Source organism: Muntiacus reevesi, chromosome 1, assembly GCF_963930625.1.
Source record: "Muntiacus reevesi chromosome 1, mMunRee1.1, whole genome shotgun sequence".
Taxonomy (NCBI): domain Eukaryota; kingdom Metazoa; phylum Chordata; class Mammalia; order Artiodactyla; family Cervidae; genus Muntiacus; species Muntiacus reevesi.
In genome coordinates, this window is record NC_089249.1 from 85,116,839 (window position 1) to 85,123,292 (window position 6,454).

A 6,454-nucleotide genomic window follows, 5' to 3' on the forward strand; every position below is an offset into this window, starting at 1 on the left:
ATCGGAGGCCCGGCCCCGCCGCCAAAGGGCGCAGCGACCGAGGCACTGCCACCCCTCGTCGGGTCACCCTGGGTCTCGCGATAAAAGGCAGAAGCTGCGCCCACTGAGTCCTGCCCCACGAGGGGGCTTCGGACCGCACGTCTCGTCCCTGTGAATAATGGTCCGGGGGCTGTGATGGCATTGACCAGCCAGGGTGACAGCTTTCCGGGCGGGGTTCCAGACCTGAATGGTGCCCTTTTCAGGTGCCCTAGATTGGCAGTTTTGATTGTTCCTATTTCAGTTTATTTCAGAACTTCTCGCTCGTAAGTCTCCTTTGGACGCGAAAAACCGCTGTTAGGCTAAGACTTGAACCTTGACTCCAGGAAATCTTGTCCTTTCATCCCAACAGCCAGCAAGTGGAGTCTGGGTTGGTGTATTCCAGCGTCTGAAATCAGGGGTCACTTACCCACTTCTACCCAGGCCTTTGAGACACTTGCAGATCTTATAGTCGGGACTAGAGTAGTGAATATAGTCTATTTAGGTTTGAGTTGGAAACACCATTCACTTTTTTATCATTATAAAATTATAAAACAGAATAATTTATATGTGCCCTGGAACAGTGATAAAATTTTTAAAAAACTGCTTTCCTTAATTATGTTACTATTGGCATTGTTGGTATTTATTCTCATTCCAAATGATGTGGGGAAAAGCAAGGGAGATTGTATGAAACCTTGTATTTCTATTACTCCCAGTGTCCTTAAAAACAAAAATACTGGTATACAGAAAAGAGTCAGATGAAAGATAAACATTTAATAAAGCCTGAAGTTCTGAATTTGAATATTTACATTCATACAAAGATGAGTATGTATTTCCTAGCTCTGTCCACTGGAAATGCCTAGAAATAAACCAAATCCAGTAAGCATCTTAAGGTTACAATCTGATATGGGAATAACATTTTGCACAAAAGGAAACCAGAGATTCTTAGAAAAATGATTGAGTCCAGGTCAGGGGCAGAAAATATTCAAGATCAAAGAGAAGCACCTTGTCATAGTGTTATCAAGAAAGGTCTCAAATACTATTAGAAACTTATCAAAAGAATTGAGGAGCCAGCTTAAAGTCACTTTCGCTGCCAAAAGAGAGATAATTTGAGTATTGGTAAGAGCTATATTGCAATGAATTGAAATACTTCACTGTGTTTGAAATTTTGAATTCATATTAACACACAGGCGAAAAAAAAAAGAAATAAAATGACTTGGTGACCACAGAGGATGCTTGGGGAATTGCTCATTAAGCTGCAGTTTTCTTTACAGAAAACTGTTCCTTCCCTGGTGGCTCAGATAGTAAAACGTCTGCCTGCAATGCGGGAGACCTGAAGTTTGATCCCTGGGTTGGGAAGATCCCGTGGAGAAGGAAATGGCAACCCACTCCAGTACTCTTGCTTGGAAAACCTCATGGATGGAGGAGTCTGGTAGGCTACAGTCCACGGGCCAAAGAGTCAGACATGACTGAATGATTTCACTTTCTTTACAGAGGGTACCACTAAGTAACTAAATAGTATTTAGGAGAAGTTTCTTTTTCTGCAAGTATCCAGTTAAATACTACGTGATGATGGAATACCATTTAGTGCCACCTAATCAGTAAATGGATCGAGAGGTCTTGAACTAAAAGGACTGGTAATATTATTTGAAGAAACACACAGGACTTGATGTGCCTCCTCATCAGAGAGCACACACCACTTCTGAAATAGTCTTGCCAGGACTGCAAGCATGAATCTCCTCAGTCTCTGTATCTAAGGTCCGAAATAGGGACCATGAGACATATGGCTGCTGAATAGTTTCAAAGTAGTAGGACTGAGGACCTGGATTTTCATTTATAATTCATGTGACTGTAACCTTAAAAGTTTGAGATATGTACAATATGTTTCTATTAAATACAACTTTAAAACATTGCTAGAATTATATTTCCCTTGTGTGTGTGCTCAGTCTCTCAGTTTTATCCAACTCTGTTGGGTCCATGGATCATATCCTGCTGGGCTTCTCTGTCCATGGGCTTTCCCAGGCTAGAATACTGGAGTGGGTTGCCTTTTCCTATTCCAGAGGATCTTCTTGACCAGGGATTGAAGCCGCATTTCTTGTGTCTCCTGCATTGGCAGGCGAGTTCTTGGGAAGCCCCATATTTTCTTTAAGGTATATATAGCATTATCAGCTATGTAAAAGATTATATTTGCATTATTGTGCTCTTTACTTTTTAGTTGTCAATGTGGTTACTAGAAAATTTTAAACTACATGTGTGGCTTGCATTTTTGTTACATTACGGCACTGCTCTATATTCTACCACCAAAAAGGAAATCTGAAGGACAGAAACACTTATTGAAGTACACCCTAGTATACAGTTTAGACTGTGGGGATGCTACAGAAAAACCAACTCAGTTTCTCCAACAAATGAATGATTTAAAGGGAAAAAAAAGGACAGCAATAGACCAAGAGAGATGGAAAACTAGTGTAAGAGAGAGCAAGGAAAGAAGGAAGGAAAGAAGAAATTGAAGGTAAGCTTACATGTAAGAGACTTCAATGCATTATCTTAGTGATTACAGTTTGTGGTTTCTATTTGGATCCAAAAAAGAATACTAACTTAGAAACAATAATGGAGGAGGGGCAGGGGGGGCTGCCCTGGTTAAGAATTCGCCTAGCAAAGCAGAGGACACAGGTTTGATCCCTGGTCCAGGAAGATCCCACATGCTGTGGGGCAACTAAGCCCACAGGCCGCAGCAACTGAGCTCATGGGTGGCAACTACTGAAGCCCAAGAAACCAGCAAACCACAGGAGAGTAGCTCCCACTCTCCACAACTGGAGAAACCCTGCGCCAAGCTATAAAGACCCAGGGCAGCCACAAATAAATAAACTAATAATAATAAAAAAACCTATGTGATCAAATAAGCTGAAAAAAATGCTGCATTTTAAAAAATGGAAAATTTGAACAGTCTTTTATGATATTAAAGATTTTGAATTAATTTGTGATTATAATGCTGTGATGATAATACTTTCAAAGAGAGTTCTCATTTAGGGGAAACATGCTGACATAGATGAAACATGATGTCTGAGATTTCTTTTAAAAAATAGGAAAAGGTAAGTGCATGGATTGTAGTAAGACAAGTTCAACCATAAGCTGGTAATTGTAGACCATGCCTGACAAAGATGGGAGTGTTCTGTTATGTCTACTTTTGTGTATTATTGAAATTTTGGATTTGAAAAAGAATGATAGGAGAACACAGGTCCACCTAGAATAATAGCAGCTGAATCTCTCAACATACAACTCCGAGGCTAGGAACTAACAGATAGCGTCAAGGACATCATTCAAAACCCTGCCCCAAACAACCAGAGGCCAGAGAACACTGTGGACGTGACTTAGTTTGTATTCAGCTAGGTCTGGGAGCCACACAGCAGTGGAGGGATCAACAAAGACCCTGCGTATAGAGGAGATCACGGCAGGGAGGAGTGCTGCGGCCAGAACTCAGGTAAAATAATTCACAGAAAGAGCATGTGGATGAACTCAGAGGATGTCTGAGACATGGTTGGCTCTAGCTCTGCTGACTGGGAAATTAATAGGAAGGTGTAGAGGACCAGAGAGTGACAGAATTGAGGGGGCATAATTACTGGGATCAGGTGTGAGACCAAGCTGAAGGGAGCATCCTTTGGACACTTGTGATGAAAAACGAATGGTGCAACTGGCAGAAATGAAAGGTCCTACTGGAAGAAATAGAATCCCCAAATCAAGAGACACACCATGCCTTACCCCCAAGCCTTAGCTCTGCTAGAGTAATTGCACAAGACAGACCTAGAACAAAGAAATCAGCTAAGCCATAAAGCACTAATCCCTTCTGACCTGGAACAACTGTTTCTCATTCAGGTGAACCCAGTCATGTGATAATGAAAACTATATAGCAGAACTTTCTTTCATGATGACAGAACAAAAAAGTGTAAAATGAGAGTCAAAAATTTCAGCAAATGAAAACATTGCCTCAAAATCAATCAAAAAAACATTGGGAAATGAAAAATGGCATCCATATTTTGAATTGTTCTGAACAAAGCATTTGTAGATACATACACATGGAAAAACTTCAATATTTTATGTAAGAAATACAGAACATGAGATAAGTAGACGGGAAAAAAGAAATGAGAAATTGGAATTGACAGAGATTAAAAAAAATAGAGGGTAAAGAAAATTCTCTGGAAAAGAAAAGGCTAAATGAGAAGATACATAGAGAACATATTTATCTAAACTTATCAGGGAGGCTGCATTAAAAATGAAAATATCAAACAGAATAGAAATGAACAAAAGGTAGTGAGAACGGATCAGAGAGAAAGTCATAGAGACCTAGGGGAAATAGACCTGGAATGGTCAGTTCTAAGGCCTATTGTAGAAGAGCTGAAAGACTTTAAAAAAAAAAAAAAAAAAAATCTCCTGAAGCTCCAGACCACCCTTTGCCCTCAGTGAAGAAAAATCAAGTTATATTCTACATCTCAGCAGAACATACAAAGTAAGATTATAATTTTTTTAAATCAATAGAACTCATTGTGGATAAATACTTTATATTTAGCCAAAGTGTCTGTACTGTATGAAATCAACAGAAAAAAAGTGTTAGGTATATCAAACTTAAGAAGTCCTCAGACCATCATGAGAAATCTTTAAAGATGAACTCTGCTGATCAAGAATTGACAGGAAACTGAGTTTTGTACATCTGGTCATCACTGAGTACATGTGATTGTAGATTTATTAAGCCATTGTGTTGTGGGCCCTGCTCTGGGGGCAGCCTAGGTACACCCTCAAACTTCTGCAGGGAGGCTGCTAGTACTCCCAGAGTGGGACAGCCATCCTGTGCCACCAGGGGGTCGAAAGAACCAGTGGGCCCCTCCTCCAGCCCTCTACCCTACCAACTAGCACATTCACAAAAAAAGGTAGGGAAAATTTGGTATATAAAGGGCATACATTTGATTGGGTTTAAGGTAATAATACTATAAGGTAGGTAAAGACAGAAGAAAAAAGCAGAATAGTGTCCTCGATCATCATAGGAGCAAAAAGTTGAAGTTGGTAGATAACATTTAAAACATATACTTCAAATATTAGAAATGTGACCAAATACTAAAGGACTAACATGTCAAAAATGTTAGTGCACTAACTAGCTATCCAGGCCTTCCAAAATACCAAGCAGAACACACACACACACACACAAATATGCATACACTAAGAAAATAAAATAACAGGAACAAACAGAAGATACCATCTACTACAAATGGTAAACATAGATGAAAAGATATGAGAGGAGTTTAAGATACAAAACTGAAAAGGAGAAACAAAGGGGCTTCCCTGGTAGCTCAGCTGGTAAAGAATCTGCCTGGGATTCAAGAGACCCCAGATTGATTCCTGGTTGTCGGATTCCCTGGAGAAGGGATAGGATACTCACTCCAGTATTCTTGGGCTGCCCTAGTGGAATCCGCCTGAATGGGGGACACCTGGGTTCGATCCCTGGGTTGGAAAGATCCCCTGAAGTAGAGCATGGCAACCCGCTCCAGTATTCTTGCCTGGAGAATCCCCATGGACACAGGAGCCTGGGGGCTACAGTCCATGGGGGTGCAAAGAGTCGGATACGACTGAGCAATTAAGCACAGCACAGCACATGAGAAACAGAGTCTTTATGTTAATAAAATCAGTCATGTTAATAATGGACCCTGGGCGGGGGAGGGGTGGGAAGGCGGCTCAAGAAGGAGGGGACGGATTTGTCCTGACGTTTGGTTCCCGCTGGTGGATGGCAGAAACCAGCACAGCATTGTAAAGCAGATAGCCTCAATTAAAAATAAACGTAAGGAAATAAGGGACTATAACACTGGAGTTTAAAAGAGCATGGGTCCACAGTGAAACACAGAAATATTTTTAATAATATGTTAGGGGTAGGGGTTGTCTTTTCCACAGGACAAAGCTGGCAGTACCACAGATATGATAATGGACACACATCAGGGATCAATAAAGGATGGTAAAATTTTTACAGAAAGAGCATCATAGAATACGATATTCATACACTCTCAAAATACCACTCATCAAATTACTCTTTACAGACACAAAAGCCTGTCTTTTCAATGAACAGATCTTCTAAGCCTCTGCATAACAGTGTTCAATGCTAAAATGATGATAGTGGTGACAGGTAAAGTGGACACTCTTAGCCTCCAAACAGGCTGCACTAGGAAGCACACAGCATGTACTAGATGGTGTTGCTGGCAGAAAGGGTTCACCTGAATTTAATCATGAGGAAATGATCAGACAACTGCAAAATGTAGATCTTTGAGTAGACAACTGACCTATCCTCTGCAAACAAGTCAATGTCACGACCATCAAAGACAGCTACAAGAAGCTGAGGAGATGTTTGAGGTTCCAAAGGACTAAAGAAATAAAGTAACACGATCTTTTTAGTCCTTTGGAGCCT